The sequence below is a fragment of the Setaria viridis genome, chromosome 3 (genome assembly GCF_005286985.2).
Source record: "Setaria viridis chromosome 3, Setaria_viridis_v4.0, whole genome shotgun sequence".
In the NCBI taxonomy this organism is placed as follows: Eukaryota; Viridiplantae; Streptophyta; class Magnoliopsida; order Poales; family Poaceae; genus Setaria; species Setaria viridis.
In genome coordinates, this window is record NC_048265.2 from 21,775,402 (window position 1) to 21,792,528 (window position 17,127).

Below are 17,127 nucleotides of genomic sequence, written 5' to 3' on the forward strand. Positions count from 1 at the left end.
GGCAGCTGATGAGCAAGAAAACTGGAATCGATCCCTCTTGGCATGGGGGTGAAGAAACCCGACAGCCGCCCTCTTCGATCGCATCCCCGCCTGGCTGCAAGAGATAAAGAAAACAAGATTAAAAATGAGGTTAGCATAACGGCGTTGGTCAATCTTGTTTTCGTGGCAGCGGAGAGCTGAGACTAACGGATCGGATTAATTATTCCACATCTACGAATCAGTGCTGATGGCGCGCCAGGACGGCTGGTAGTGAAAGAAGGCCAGGTTCACATATGCACACGATTATTCCATGGAAAAATATATTCAAATAAGGAACTTAACTAATTTGATCAACATTCATGCACTTTCTACTCTCCCGTATCTTCTTCCCTGGAGTACTTTCTCACGCAAGTTGAATCAAAGGTAATCCACCAAACATGGCTTTAATTCACCAATAATAGAACACACACATGCTCTCTAAGGGATATGCTGCACAGACATACGCGTATCGGTATCGAGCTTATACAAATACGGGGATATGTGAAAAAAATCCGATACGTGGATTCAATACTGTCATCTAAACGCCGACTCGGACGTCTGGACTTACATTTGGGGAAGTTCTTTTTTCTCATCCTTCAAAATTGTTGGGATACGAGTTAGGCTACGCTAGCGCAAAATAAAATTTTTCTACCGCGTAAACCAAGAAAACTGCCGTATATGGATCACGAGATTACCACTCGACGCACTGGTGCGGAAGATGTAGAATCGTGTCGGGGCAGCGAAGTCGATTAGCGTAATCGAACACGTAGTCGATCACGTCGACGTCGAGCAGCTCCTCAGCAGCTCGTCCATGTGCAACAAGGTCGCCCTCGTGCCGCGGCTCATCGTCGACTTGTCGGCGGCTCGTCGTGGCTCGTCCAAGTACTGCAGGTGCAACACCTCCAAGGTATCCACATGTGTAGGGAGGAAGCGTCGCAAGCTGGACTGCTAGGTCCGCGAGTTGCAACAGGGTGAGGGTGTGGGAGGCATGGCAGATGTGTTTTCAGCCAAAAGGATGAAACCCTAGGGCGCCCCACCCCTCTATTTATAGAGGTTCCTGACGGGCCTCTGGGTCCGAGGCCCATTAGTACTTCTAAACCTGGTCCAACTCGGACCATATCTGAATTGGGCTTCCAGCCCCTTAAGTGTGTGACCCTATGGGTTCGGATACGTATAGACATGGCCCGAGTACTCCTACTCGGCCCAATAGTCGGTAGCGGCCTCTAGCAAGACGTGCCAACTCCCATACGCACACGAGGATCATATCAGACGAACCGTCACAACATTATGTACATGCTATTCGCTTTGCCTCACGATATTTGGTCTAGCTCCAAGCCAACCGCTCTTTCTCGATCCTGTGATTCGGAATCCCTTTGTAGGTTAACTCTTAACCGTACGTAACATGGCCATGTATTTCCGGATCCGATCACTTGAGGGGCCCAGAGATATCACTCTCAATCAGAGAGGGGCAAATCCCATCTTGATTGACCATGTCTCACAGCATGCTTCCTGACAAACCGGAAAGCTACCTTTTTAACTACCCTGTTACAGTGTAGCATTTGATAGCCCCTAAGTAAGTCGATCCACATCTTGAGTACATGCGACAATCTCATGTCTAAGGACAAAGTGTACATGTTATGTAAAGAGAGAACTACTTCTCGTGTTGGGTCAGTCCTAGCACATGTCTCTACATATGCCTACATTATTAGTTTGACATCTCCATGTCCATGACTTGTGAAACATAGTCATCAACTAATACATGTACTAGTCTAATATTCATGTGTGTCCACACATGAACTCCGACTAGGGACAACATTTAGAATAACCATACAAGTAAAGAGTTCCACATACAATTCACATAATTGCAGATCAATTCAAGTAGCCTTTAATGGATATTCAATGAACACAATATACAAATCATGGATACAATCAGATATCATCATCTCTATGATTGTCTCTAGGGCATACCTCCAACAAAGACTTATCGGCAACTCGTTGTCCATAGAGAAATCCATCTAGTTTTCAACTGGTTGTGGAAATTAAGGTGCCAGAACAAGCACAGGGTTTTCTTCTAGTTAGTCTTAAAAGGCAGACTTAGCATCAGAAATATGCTTAGGAGGAAACACATGGTGCTGCCCTCATATAACTGTGTCTTATGCCAGCAAGGGGTTGAGGAAACACTCTTTCACCTTCTTTTGGAATGTCCATTTGCTCAGGAGTGTTGGATCCACTTGAGTTTATTCCCCAACACACAGGATGAACCATATACAATTCTCCAAAGTTTTAGAGACCAACTACATGTTCCTTTCTTCATGGAAGTCATAATTCTCATGTGCTGGATAATATGGATGGGTAGAAATGATCTCATCTTTAAAGTACTTAACCCATCGGTCCAAGGAACCTTACTGTTCTTCAAACTGCTATTCACCTAAGTTAGTCATCGAGTTAAAGATACATGGAAGCCCATCGTATCTTTATGGCTAGAGCAATCATTGTAATCTTCATGATTTTTTTCTTTCTTTTTTTCCTAAACTTTCCTAAACTGTACCTCGGATTGTTTCCCTCTTATTTAATATATAACCAGCAGGGCCCCTCCTTCACAAGAGCACAAGCACACGGAGCAATAATGGCTAGCTAGCAAGCATAGCGCCAGGCCCAGATCCAGAGTTCCACACCCAGTGCCCACCGACCAGCACAAGCAAGAGCAAGAAAGGGTGTAGAGAGCGGAAGGGACATGAAGATGTACTCTTAAAAAGATGGATAGGAAGGGTGCATTGAACTTTTTTTTTCTCAAAAAACCACCGAATCGTCCGCGGAAGTCAGATGAGTAAGCAGGCGCTGATCTGTCGGAGCAGAAGGTGAGGGAGCAACTTGATGGAAGCAGTGCGCGGCGCCACCGCCCTCATCTCTACTCGCTCGCCGGTGAATCGCTGCTACCGGATCTGCCGAGCTAGTGTGCAGGTGCACACCGCTGGCAAATTGTGTCGAATATTTGTACAAGTCCGGTTACGATAGGACTTGAGTTATATTTAGCAGAATAGGGTAGAGTCCGTGTCATACTCTGTAACTCGAGGCTCCTTACAAATATGAGAGGAGGGCTGCTATTGTAATCATGATGACATAGCGACAGACTTGCAGTGGGGAGGTGGCACGATGCCGGGATCTTGGAGCGACCAGTGTTGCGGTATTAGGGAGGAGCGCCAATAGTCATGCTCTGGGGATGTAGGCTTCGGCTGAACCTCGTCAATAAAGATCGTGTCTTTGTTGTCGTTTGTGATCGTGCAAGTTTATCTCGGTAGATTCAATCGCCGTTCCACCACGTGAAGATTAGTGGGCGGCTCGTCATCGCGAGGGCTAATTTTCTAACAATTGGTATCAAGAGTTATGATTTGGATTGGATCTGTGCGAAAGATCACCTGGAGAAGTGAGGATTATACGTCTACAAGGTGTCGTCCAACGTGCGATCGGTGCGTAGTCGATTCGCCCAAAGTGGAGCATGGTCGTGGCCGGAGTGTGGAAGTTGTCCGCGTACGGTCACGACGGGTCGACGAGGAACGTCGATGGAAGCTGGAACCGCTAGCTGGAGATGTGTTGTCGTCGATAGTTGCACGTATGGTGTAGCATCCATTGGAGGCATGGTCGGTCAGGCCGCATGTTCGCTGCTACGGGGAGATTGACAGGTGCTGCAAAGCCCGCGCGAGGTGGTGCTGTGGCGAGGGGTCAGCTCGATTGGAATCATGGCAGCCGGTTGTGATTCAGTAGTAGCACGAGAGCGGTGCAGAGGCGGTGCAAAGCTGGGCGTGGACATGGAGTAGCATGGAGATCGTGACGGACACACGAGGCTGCTGGACTCCGGGTCGAACACGAATCGCAGGAGACCTCGTTGAATTATCATGGATGCAGAGGATCACGTGGGCACGCTGGTGAGGACTAATCGGAATTGTCTGTTTTAGTTTCTTTTGTGGCTTGTTTTTTTTTTTGGAGTTGTAGGACTCCAGGGTCGTGTGAAATTCCTTCGGACCAAGTTGCAGTGGTGAGGAAAATAAAAAAGGACAGGGATCCGTGCGGAGAAGTCCAACAGGAAGCAGGTGCGTGGTGTGCTAATCCATGGGCATATGGTGAGGTGTCGAGGCGGTTAGCAGTGGCACAGAAGAGGCTGATGCACATAGATGAAGTTTCGTGCAAGGCAGTTCGACAATGTACAGTTGGGTTCGGTGATGAACCCAAGCAGACAGGGTAGTCTGACGATCGGCCAGCCACGTCGGTCGGATCAGTTTATAGCGACGAGATGTATCGTGCAGAAGCGTAGCAGTGAAGGAGGAGAGGTGGTGTTGAGTGGAGACCTTTGGCTGGTGTTGCGGGCTCGTTGGCAATGAGTAGATACTGTCGATGGTGTTCAGTTGTGGTGCATATGGCGACTGATGGGAGTTCGACGGCAGTTCAGTGGCTGCTCAGGAGCGACGGAGTCAGTGACAAGTTGACATGGTCGAGGTGTGGAGTAGCTCACTGGGACCTGTGATGGTGTTGACGCTCATTATTGATACACTTTTAGTGTCATTTAAGTGGTGTTTTCATATATATTTTTATACTAACCCGTCACTTGTCACATGGAATAACCCCGTTTTTGCATATGCATTGTATTTTGGAGGACATTATATTTTTTTAGAAAATTGGACCTAAAAGTATATTTTTAGATGAAGTCTGAAACAAGCAACGAACCTGTCTAGGATGAAGGCCAGCAGGCTCAGAAAGAGCCCAAGCCGATCGGCCTGGTGAAGCCAAAGCCGATCGGCCAGAAGTCTTCTAGCCCTCTCCGACGCTCATTTTTAGCAAGCACACCTCCAAGATTACTTAAGGGCTAATATTGTGAAGGTATGACAAGTATCACTTCGGGATCAAAGAGGAACTAAAGAAAATCAAGCGGAGATTTAGAAAGTTATCAAAAATCAATCTCATCCTAAATCTATCGATGTGGCAAGCCCACATAAGCTTCCGGAATATTAGAGGAGACTTGGCGATGAAATTAGGTATGAGGGGATAAAAGGAAAGGCTAGGCCGATCGGCCCAGGGCTTTCCTTGTTCCCCTCGCCTTCCAATTTCAGGCACGCGTCTTCCAGACTATAAGTATGTCCAAAATTCATCGGCACATGCGGGCAATCCACCAAAACTCAACGAATAGAGGGACACACACCAAAGGAAGCAGAGGGCTGCTGCAAGTCTTTGAGGTTGTCTAGGAGATGGCTTAGGCTAGACCTTAGCCGCCATGGTCTTCCCTGCGAGGCGAAGTCATGGTGGAGTTTCGGAGCCAACCCTTGTGAACATCAAGGCTTATGTACACACGATGGTGAAACTATGATGCATGCTTATTTTCATATGTTTAGCTAGCATATGTTCTTAATAGGAATAGATGTAATCGTGGTGATTAGTCTATGTCTTGCGGATACATCTTAGTAGTGCATAGAAAGTCGGTGTGATTGCCTTTGCGTGGTGACAGCATGTGGGAGGGAAAAGGCCGAATGATTGCGTAATGTTGAGTAGGATCGATGGCAAGTATTGTGGGAGTCGTTGAGGTAAAGTTTTGGGAAACCAGAGGCGTTAACACGCACCTCACAGTGGTGACCACGAGAAAGTAGGCCGCTTGCGATCCGCCTTTCTGAGATATGATTATTTATTAAGGTGCTATATAGATTGGTTACCATTTTGGCTGGAACTACAACAAGAAGACAATAGGCTCATGCTACCTTTCGTTGTGTTACCCCATATATATGAATGTGATCTGTTTATCCTGTCTATAATACTTATCTCATGATTGGGTTTACCTTTATATGCAATTCATGCTTCATGTTAGGATTAGATTTGTTTAGCTAGATAGAGAACCCTAGTCACTTTACCGCCGATCCACGGATTGATAAACCTTGGATGGAATACTCTAAAGGAAAAGCTACGATAATCCGTGCACTTGTGGTTCACAAATTGACGCACTAACTGCCATCAACTGATGGCAGACGATTCAAGATGGCTGGCGAACAATTCACTTGGAGGGTGAACATACCATGGTGAAGCGTCCCCACAAAAGTAGAGACTAAATGTAATGCAAATATCAGTCCCAGGAGGCTGATAACATATTTATTCGACAGATAATTCAATCACCGTACAACTCCCGAGGGAGTGGGCGTGAAAGCCACGCAGCGATAAGAAGCAAATAAACAATAGCGGCTAACCAAGCGACTGCCAAAAGATAGCACTCGGGACTACACGGCAGCAGAAGCATCTTGGAAAGGCCAACACCACAGGCAGCATTGAGTGCGGACACAACCTCCTACTCAAACTCCTCGGCGATGAAGTCCGGGTCCTCCTCTGTAGCAACGAAGCAAGGGTGAGTACAAAAGTACTCAACAAGTCCAACCCCATCCACGAAGGGGGATACAATGAAGTATATGCATATGATATAGCAAGGATAGGCTAAGGTTCATTTGCAATAAAGCTAGATTTTCAACACATGCACGGGTCATTTTCAAAAGAGTTTTTGTAAAGCTTTACTTTAGTAACCGAAACAATGAGCGGGGTTGATCCTAGCCAAAGGATTCAAATTTTATTGCTATCGGACTCCCCGTCCGTCATAGCTCACGGCACAACTGCCGGACATTTCCAAAATCCAACACACGCGCGCGCGCGCACACACACACACACACCATGAAACCATCCATTCCCCAAGTGCTAGTTATGTGACCAAGCCGTTACTCGTCCAATTCCGTGGACACGGCTACCCGGATAGGTTTTAACTCTGTAGAGGTTGTACCCTTTTCCCACAAGTAGGGTACCGCAGCACGATCACCTTAGTGCCGGTGCGAATCCTAATAAAGCCATTACCCACCTTAGCTAAGACTGACTAGTCCACACGGAAGCACCCAAGGGGTTAACGACTCATCCATGAGGCCGTAACCGGGACCTAAGTCACCAAGATCTTACTCCTTTTCCATGGGCTCCCGTTGCTCACCAGCACACCTGAAGACTAACAATTCAGCTAGTGGGATTTATGCTAAGCCGTTGCCCATACAACGGTCGAGTGGTTGCACGATGGTTGAATTAGGCAAGATGACACATCAAATCGGTCCTTAACCATGACAAGATGGATATCTCCCAACTTTGCTCAACCACTAAGGTACGAGCACAACATTCTGGCGTTTCACACAAGAAACACCCATCCATCTCATCTACACATTCCTTTCCTTTGAACCCGGAAACCCATTTTCCCATTTTGAACACGCACACACATTCATTCTCTAAATAAACCCTTGTAACAATGATTGAAGTTGAGTAGCAATTTCCTAAGCATTCTAGCAGTAGTTATCATCTAAACAGAGCAAGTCATATTTAGAGATAAACATAGGACAACAAGGAATGTTCATAACAATCAAGCGGTGGATATCCAACCATGTCTTGCAATAAAACAATATGCATTTAATAAAACAGGCCGATAGGTTGTGTTTGAAAAACTAGGTATTAAGTATGCATCAAAGGGTGATATTGGACTTGCCGTCTTCAAAGCCTTCCGGGAGTTTCGGCTCATGCTGCTGGTCCTCAAGCTCGGGCTCGCGGTCAAGCTCCTCCTCGGGCTCCTCCTCAGGTACTCCGCGATCTACGGCACACACAAACGGGCACACAAATAAATAAAAGAAAATCGGTTTTTACCCGTTGAGCTCCGAACAGAAAACGCGAACGGAAAATAGGTAGAAAGAGTATTTTTAGGAAATTTGAATATGGATCGGCAGAAGTATACTGGAGGATGATGTGGTCGAATTTGGGATTAATCGGAGGAAGTTTGGTGCATGAAATGACGAGTTAAACATGGATTAGGGGGCTTAAAAAGGAGGTTTAGGACTGATTTGCGAGGAACCAGGGACCTTTCTATAAATACTTTTGGAGGTGGAGGGGCTTATCTGCGAAAAGGGTTATGAGAGTGGTGGAAGGGCTTATTTGAAATTTGGGGAAAGTTGGGGGTCAGATCGGGAATATAGGAAATCTTATCTCTTCTCCAGGAACTTGGAGAGGGAGAGAGAGATGGGGGTTGGCCGGTGGCGGCCGGCCGGCCGGGCCTCGCCGGCGGCGAGCCTTGGGCCGGGGGCGGCGGAGGAAGGGGAGGGGGCTTCATTTTGCCCCTTACCTTGGGGAGTTGGGGATGGAGAGGGGGGGGGGGCGGTGGTGGCTCGGTTGGCGGCGGCGCACGGGAGGAACGGCTCAGGCGGCGGCGCACGGGCGGCGGTGGCGGCTTGGCACGGGTGGCGGTGGCGCTGGAGGTGCTGGCGGGTGGAGGAGGTTGGGGCGTGGCGCGGTTTGGGAGAGGGGCGGCCGGGGCGGCCTCCTTTTATAGCCGGTGAGGTGGAGCGTCAAAGGCCGGCGGTGCGCGGCATGGAGGTCGGGGCCGGGCAGGTCGGGCCGGCGGTAGGGGCTCGGGTTCCAGGGGGCGGCGTCGCGGTGGGCGGCACGGCAATGGTGGCGTGCGGCGGGCGGCGCCGGAGGGGAGGTGGGGGCCGGCGGCGGCGCGCCGAGCGCACGGGGCCGGGCCGGTCGGGCGGCGCGGGGCCGGGCGGTCGAGGGGGCCGAGCGCCGGAGGGGCCGGCCGGAGTAATGGTGGGGGGGGCCGGTCAGGAGGAGTGGCGCCAGGAGCCGGCGTGCGATGCGCCAGGAAGAAGGAAGGAAGAGGAGAGAGAAGGAGGAAGGAGGAAGAAGAAAGAAGAAGAAGAAAGGAAGGAGAAAAAGAAAAAGAAAAGGGAGAGGAAAAAGAGAAAAGAAAAAAGGGAGACCAGCAGCGATTGTGGCACGCGGTCGGAGCACGCGCGCGGCGTCTGACGACGGCACGCGGCGAAAATTACGGGCACGGATAAAATGATAGCTGTCGGCTTGGGTGCCGGGACGGCGAAATCGCCGGGAAGGTTTTAGAATTCCGAGAGCTCAGCGGTAAAAAGATTTTGAAAACGATTTTTAACGGGTGATTTAGGTTGGTGATTTTGCGGATGTTACACATGGTGCATGACAGAGAGACTGGCGGCAATAGGCTAGTCAGACTGGGGGTCAGGAGCGATGATAACGTCAACGATAATGACATAGGAGCATGGCGGCTGATGGGGTTATCATTTTCCGTGGCGTGGAGACACGCGGCGCGATTTTAGAATGCAGGTTTGCATTGGAGGAGTTTGCGCGCTTCCAAATCAGCAAGGACGCAAATCGATTCGAGTTGTGGCCACGGGTTCTGAAGTGTGAATCGAAAGATGTGGTGGTACCAAAGGCTAAACTGGAAGGAAGTACAGACTGTGGTGTCTGTACTTGCAACTAGAGTAATCTGGTTGGACATGGCTGCAAGAGACTACGGTATAAGACGTCCGACGTAGTATGACAGCGGTAATGGAAGAGCAATGCTAGTCTGGCAATTTTGATATTTGACTCGGTAACAACTGTGAGGTTCTCAGTATCATGTGTGCAGTCAGATTGAGCATGGTGTGTTAGATTCAGTTTGCTATTAGGCTGGAGATGAATCTAATTGTTTGCTTGGTGGAGATTGTGGTGATAGAAGAGAAGGGTGCACAGTTGCAGGTGGAGTCATGGAGTTGGGAATTGCATGGAGAGCAATGTTTCTTCAGTCAGGAGAGCGCCAAAGGCGATAGCTCAAGTTCAATGTACATGGAGGTTTGCGCATGACGGCTTCAAGATGGCGGAATATTCGTCAAGCTGGAGTTTGTTAGATATTGTATTGAATATTTGTAGAAGTCCGGTTACAATGGGATTTGAGTTGTATTTAGCAATACATGGTAGAGTCCGTGTCATACTCTGTAACTCGAGGCTCCTTACAAATATGAGAGGAGGGCTGCTATTGTAATCATGACGACATAGCATAGGCTCGCAGGGGGGAGGCGGCACGATGCCGAGACTCTGGAGTGACCATCGTTGCGGTATTGGGGAGGAGCGCCCGTAGTCATGCCTTAGGGATGTAGGCTTCGGTTGAACCTCATAAACAAAGATCGTGTCTCTGTTGTCGTCTGTGATCGTGCAAGTTTATCTCGGTAGATTCAATCGTCATTCCACTGCATGAAGATTAGTGGGCGGCTCGTCACCGTGAGGGATAATTTCCTAACAAGTGGTATCAGGGCCAAAGGTCGGGAAACCTGGAACATCGTTCAGTCCCACATATAATGGGGGAGATTGTTATGTTTAGTCCCATATCAGAAATGGATGATAGGGGAGCACAACATATAGGTGGGGGCAGCCTTAAGGGCCTGTTTGGGAGTACTTCACTTCAGAAAAACCAACTCCACTCCACCAGCTCCACACTTTCCTAGCTCCACTCCAACAACTCCAAAAAAACATGGAGCTGCTGCACGTGTTTGGTTGGTGGCAGTGCTCCAGCTTCAAAAACATGAGCACTTGTTGTGAATAGCCTATTTTACCCTTTGTGAACGGACCCACATGTCTGTCTCTCCTCCCCTTCTCTTGTCTCTCCTCCCCTTCTCTTCCTCCTGTACATGCCTAATCTTTCTCTTTTCTTCCGGTTTCTTAATCTCTCTTTTTTTCCAGTTTCTTCGTTTCATTGTCGACAAGAATAAACTTGAGAAGTTTCATTGCTTGTTATTATCGACAAGAATAAACTTGAGAAATTCTAAAGTGCCGTCGCAAACTGAAGAAAATCCAGTTCAGAGAAGAATTCTTGACGTTCTTGGAGTTGGGCCACGCGGCACAACGCGGATGCCAATCCTGTCGTGCCATAGTAGTACTGTACAATCAGGATGAACGTTGGTGACAAGATCTAGCTTCGGCAGGAGGAGCTCCGGCCGCGCCGCCGCGGGGGAGCTCGCCCCCGGCCAGCCGTGCCGCCGCGGGGGAGCTCGCCCCCAGCCGGCCTGCGCCCCGGCCGCGCCGCCGCGGGGGAGCTCGCCCCGGCCGACCTGCGCCCCGGCCGCGCCCCCGCGGGGGAGCTCGCCCCCGGCCGGCCTGTGCCCCGGCCGCGCCGCCGCGGAGGAAACGGAGTGCTCGTGGGAGAAGGAAACGGAGTGCCCGTGGGAGAAGGAAAGGAGACGAGGGAGATAGAAAAATTAGAAACGAACCGGTACTTGTGTAACCAGTGCCAATGGTGGGTAAATAACCCCAACTCCATAAGAAGGTCTGAAAAGGGAGCACCTCTTGAGGTACTCCACAAAAAACGTGGATCTACCCCCTGCTCCACCTTTTTCCTGGAGCCGGAGTTGCTGGAGCTAGACGCGTTTGGTTGCGAAATTTTCAGAGTTGGTGGAGTGGAGTAATTTTTCATGGAGTGGAGTGCTCCCAAACACCCCCTAACTCATCAAGCTAGTCTTTTGGGTTGAATTAGGCTCAAAATCTTATTGTTGTGGGCTCTGATAGATATGTGCTTGATGGAGTACCAGCTCGTGGGTATAGCAGGTGGGGATTCTGCTGCCCACTTTAACACTCACGCTGGCGACAAGTACTTGCCTCGGCGTTCGTTGCGACTAACGGCGCCGTATGGAGCCGGAGGAGGTTGGACTCGTGGCCTGGACCGTATCCAACTGACATATGAAAGGCCGAAACGTATCAGCCCAAGTATCCAATTTTATTATTATTTATTTTTTATCAGATACTTCCCGGTACGTATGGCGGTGTATCCGTGACATACTTATCGGTGTAACACAACTCAAGGGTGTCAGAATGACCATAATTGGTCATAGCTATCATATACGTAGGGAGTTTAGGAATGGATAAATTGTACCCAACAACAACAACTTGTTATGTGGATATAGATTGGTCCAACAATTTGTAAAATATTCAGTTTAGCATAATAAGGTTGGTACATGTTCATCCAACAACTTATAAAATGCTTAATTTAGTGCAATAACTTGGCAAATTAGTGCACTTACAGTCCAAAAGTTATAATAATAATGTATTAAGCGAAGTACACGAACATATGAATTTTCTTCTGGTCAATAATTCTTTATTTTTTCCAATAAAAGTTGTTAATCATGATCAAGCTGCTTTTCAACTGCGTACATAATTAATTTGTTCATTAGTTAAAAATTAAATAAATTTTAGAATTACACCATTGGTATTATCGAAAGACTAATTTGTCGAAAGACTAAACTTCAAAATAGGGATTTTGTGACTTCAGGTTTTTATTATGATTCTGCTCATGTATTCAACATTTGTAAACAAGCTATTTTTGTCTCTAGCACATGAGACTTTAAAAATATTTACACCAAACTCCTAAAAGGTATTGTTAGCATGTATTAATACATTGGATTTTTCTGTAGCTGAACAATGCATATAATCAAATATTTAAAAAATATATAATGAGGGTGAACTTAATAATATTGAATATGGAATTGCATATTTACTGATCAAAATTAAATCATTGTACAAAAATAATTAGCATGAAATGTAACATTAATTTCATGAACCTGGGAGTTTTAATCCTGACCAAATACATTACCATTACGATGCGAATATCCATGATCAAATAATGCTAATAATGTGTTCCGATGCGAATATATACTTGACCTAGCATTAGAAAATATTTGCTCATTATAACATTTGGACTGCGGATACACTAACTTATGAATTTATTGCACTAAATTGAACATTTTACATCAATTCGCATCCACCTATTAAGTTATTGTATTAGATTGAGCATTTTACAAGTTGTTGGACCAATCCACACCCACCTGTTAAGTTATTGTATTAGATTGAGTATTTTATAAGTTGTTGGTCCAATCTGCACCTACCTCACGAGTTTTTGTATGGTGGGTACAATTTACTTTTTGTAAGGAATCTACCACAATGCTGAAGCAACAAAGCTTTTATCGGCACATCTCTTAATCCGCGCGACAGCTGCCACGAGGCAGACCTTGGCAAGCTGGCGCAGCGCGTATTAGGCCCCATTTGGATCAATTAAGATTTTGAGAATCAGAAATCTGTTGGGGGAAAATATTAACGACCTCCTAATGCCCATTAAAACAACAATCATGAAGGCCCAGGGCCCACTGAGGTGATGAAGACTGTCGTCGGTCCAACATGGGAGGGGAGAGCCCCGCTCCGCCTCGCCCGACCCAGTGCCCTAGGGTCGGACGTTCCCGACCCCTTGATAACCAGACTCCGCCTCGCCCGACCCACGGTCCCAGGGTCGGGAGCACCCAACCCCGCAAGACTCCGCTTCGCCCGACCCGGGGCGCAGGGGGTCGGACTCATCCGGGCCCACAAGACAAGTATCCGCCTCGGGCGCAGACTGGAAGATAAGAGCGTGGATCTCATGGGCCCCCCTGTCGATCTCGCCATAAATGCACCGCAGCTCTAGCGTGCAGAAAGGCGCCCGCGCCCCCGACGCGACCCGCCACAAGTACCCATGCACGACTGCACAGCATAGGCTACAGTGGTTGCCGCTCTCCCCGATTCGCTGCAGGGCACTCATGGCCTGCGCCGCCCGGCATAGGAGGAAGCCCTGCCCGTTCTCGTGCCCCGCGCATCCGGTGACAGGGACGCGACGTCCGCGTCCCACGGACCATCAGCAAGATAACAGGATTAGCCGTCTTCCCCGATGGGCACAGATGCCACGACCGAACACCATCATCATGCCTGGCGGCAACGGCCACCAGGAAGATCGTCAACAGGATCCGAAGGCAGCCGCCCTCTTCCGGCGGACGCGCTGACAGGAGCCGAAGGCCGGAGTGGAGGGCGGCGGCCCTGGACCTTGGTCCTTCCCCTTGTATTGTATTTTACTTGAATTAGCTTATCTCTTTTACTTCTCCTCGTGCCTGGCTCATCTGTAACCCCGGTGTCCTCCTTGCGCTATAAAAGGAGAACCGGGGGCCCTGAGACGGGGGATGCTCTCGAGCCATCAGAACACACACACACTCTCCTTCAGAGCATCAGTGCACACCCAAGAGACTTGGGACCAACTCCCTCTCTCGCCCTCCTGTAACCCCTACTACAGACCCCGCGTGGGCAACACGAGCAGCACCTCATACTGGACGTAGGGCTTTCCCTTGCCCGAACCAGTCTAAACCCCGTGTCTCCCACACTACCATCCGAAGCCTTACGCGCATAAAAGAAATTCACTAGTCTTAGTCTTGATCCGCTAATCTTGACAACGACAGTTGGCGCGCCAGGTAGGGGACCTTTGCGCGTACATCACCGGATTCAGATGGCCTACCATGACGCCAGCTTCGCTTCGGGCTCCCTGGTCTGCTCCGGGAGTCTGGACTTCCTCGCCACCGGGGAGGAGATCGAGTTGATCCCTCTCCTCGTCTTGCCTGCTCGTCCCATCATCTCTGGCTCCGCCATCGGGATAGCGGCGAGCGGTCGGGCGCGCGCCGAGGGGCCTCCTTCGGAGGGTCGGCCCTTCGGGCTGCGCAATGCCGCGGTGACCTATGGTCGTCTCCTGGCGCGGTCTATGACCGTGCCACCTGCGAGCAACGAGCTCGTAGGCGTGGCGAGGACGACTTCCGATGCCGGCTCCAACAGCGGGAGCCACCAACCCTCGCGCGAGTACTACATGGCCGATGTGCACTCCGAGGTGTCCAATGATGACGGCGTCGAAGGGAGGCAAAGGACTCCCCCACCGTGCGCCGCGCTACGACTGGGGCCCTTGCCAGGGCCCCGGTGCGACCCCGACAGCCAAAGGCGCGCGCGGCGCCCCGCCAGGAGGTCGAGCGCCCCCGCAACGAAGGCGGGGCACGACAACGGGCGCGCGACGTCCAGCAGCGCATCTGCGTGGACGAAGATCGCCCTCAGCTCCTCACCCGCACCAGCCAGAACATCGCCGCAGCGGCGGCCCTACTCCGACAACTCCCCGAGCCGGCGATGCCCGAGGAGCATCAGGCGCACCAAGAGGTGCGCAACCTGCTCGAGTGCGCCGCCGTCCAGCAGGCGGAGAGCTCCGTGTCCCGGCGACGCGGGCAGAACGTCAGAAGGGCAGCGCCCACCGCACCCCCCGAGAGGCGGCGGGAATCTGTCCACCAGCCTCCTCCTAGGGCGAACTAGGCCGCGCCCGCTCGACAGACACCGCCGCCCGCAGGAGGCGGGGCTCAGTCCGTTCACCGGCGCGTCGGTCCCATCCGCGACACTCGCGACACCCTGGACGCGCGGAAGCGCTCCCGCGCAGACAGGGAGGAGGGGGTGGACCGTGGCTACCACGTCCACCGTGGCGGTCCCTACGACAGCAAAGAAGACCGCAGCCCGAGCCCCGACCCGGCGGGGCCTCGGGCCTTCTCCGCGCATATCCTGAACGCGCCGTTCCCACCGCGCTTCAGGCAGCCAACGAACATGGCCAAGTACTCCGGGGAGACGAACCCCAGGCTATGGCTCAGCGACTACCGGCTTGCATGTCAGGCTGGTGGGGCGGACGATGACTTGTTCATCATCCGCAACCTTCCACTCTTTCTGGCCGACTCGGCGCGAGCTGGGCTGGAACATATCCCTTCGGGTCGGATCCGCAGCAGGAATGACCTGAAGGAGATATTCGTGGGAAACTTACAGGGCACGTACATGCACCCTGGCAATTCTTGGGACCTCTGGAGCTGCCGCTAGGGGTCAGACGAGTCCCTCCGGGACTACATTCGACGCTTCTCTAGGAAGCGCACCGAGCTCTCCAACATCGCGGATGCCGACGTCATAAGGGCTTTCCTGGCAGGAACTTTCTGCTGGCCTCTCATCCACGAGATGGGGCGCCGAGGCCCGCGGACCACAGAGGAGCTCCTCAATATTGCCACCAGCTTCGCCTCGGGCGAAGAGGCCGTCGGAGCAATCTTCGACCACTCCAAGGGCAAGGCAAATCAGGAGGAGGACGCCGACGAGGGCACTTCCAACCGTCAACAGAAGAAGAAGAACAAGCAACGGCGCGAGGCTCCCCTCGTGGCTGCCGTTGAGCGCAAGTGGGGACAGCCACCCCCAGAGGGCACCCCCGGCTTCTTCGACAAGCTTCTCGAGGGACCGTGCCCAAACCACGAGTTCCCCGCGAAGCACGCCTACAAAGACTGCAACCTCATGAAGAGGTATTTTGTAGGCAACCCGGTGAAGGGCGACCGGAGGCGGAAGCTCGACGAGGAGAAGAAGGACGGCGAAGAGAAGAAAGACAGCTTCCCTAAGGTGGACGGCTGCTTCATGATCTTCAGCAGACCGGCGGCTTACGACTCCAAGCGCCGCCAGAAGCTGGAGCGCCGCGAGGTCTACGCGGCCGAGCCTGCTACACCGGCCTTCCTCGACTGGTCAGGATCTTCCATCACTTTCGACCGGTCCGACCACCCGGGACGCGTCCTACAGCCAGGATGCTACCCACTCGTCATCGGCACGACGCGCCTCACCAAGGTTATCATGGACGGAGGCAGCGGCCTCAACATCCTCTACGCCGAGACTTTCGACACCATGGGGATCGACCGCTCCCGCCTCCGCCCCAGCAAGGCGCCATTTCACGGCATCGTGCCGGGGAAATAGGCGATGCCTCTTGGGCAGATCGACCTGCCCGTCACTTTCGGGACTCCTTCCAACTACAGGAAGGAGGTCCTTACCGTCAAGGTGGTGGGTTTCCGTGGAACCTACCACGCCATCTTGGGGCGCCCGTGCTACGCCAAGTTCATGGCCATCCCCAACAACACCTACCTCAAGCTCAAGCTGCCGGGGCTCAACGGGGTCATCACCATCGACACGTCTTTCCAGAAGGCGTACGAGTGTGACGTAGAGTGCTACGAGTACGCCGCAGCCATCACCTTCACGGAGGATTCAGCGGTCCAGCTCGCGGAAGGTGCCGAGGATCAGCCCGACTCCAAGCAGTTGGCCACCTCCTTCGAGGCCACCGAAGGCGTCAAGGAGGTCCCCCTCGACCCCAGCAGTTCCGATGGCCGGACCGTACGGATCGGCGCTACCCTATCTCCCAAATAGGAAAGCGCGCTCGTCGACTTCCTCCGCGCGAACAGCGACGTCTTCGCGTGGAAACCCTCGGACATGCCCGACATTTCGAGGGAAGTCGCCGAGCACTCCTTGAACATCAAGGCCGGCTCCAAGCCAGTGAAGCAAGGTCTACGCTGCTTCAACGAGGAGAGGCGCAAGGCCATCGGCGAGGAGCTCCAAAAGCTTTTG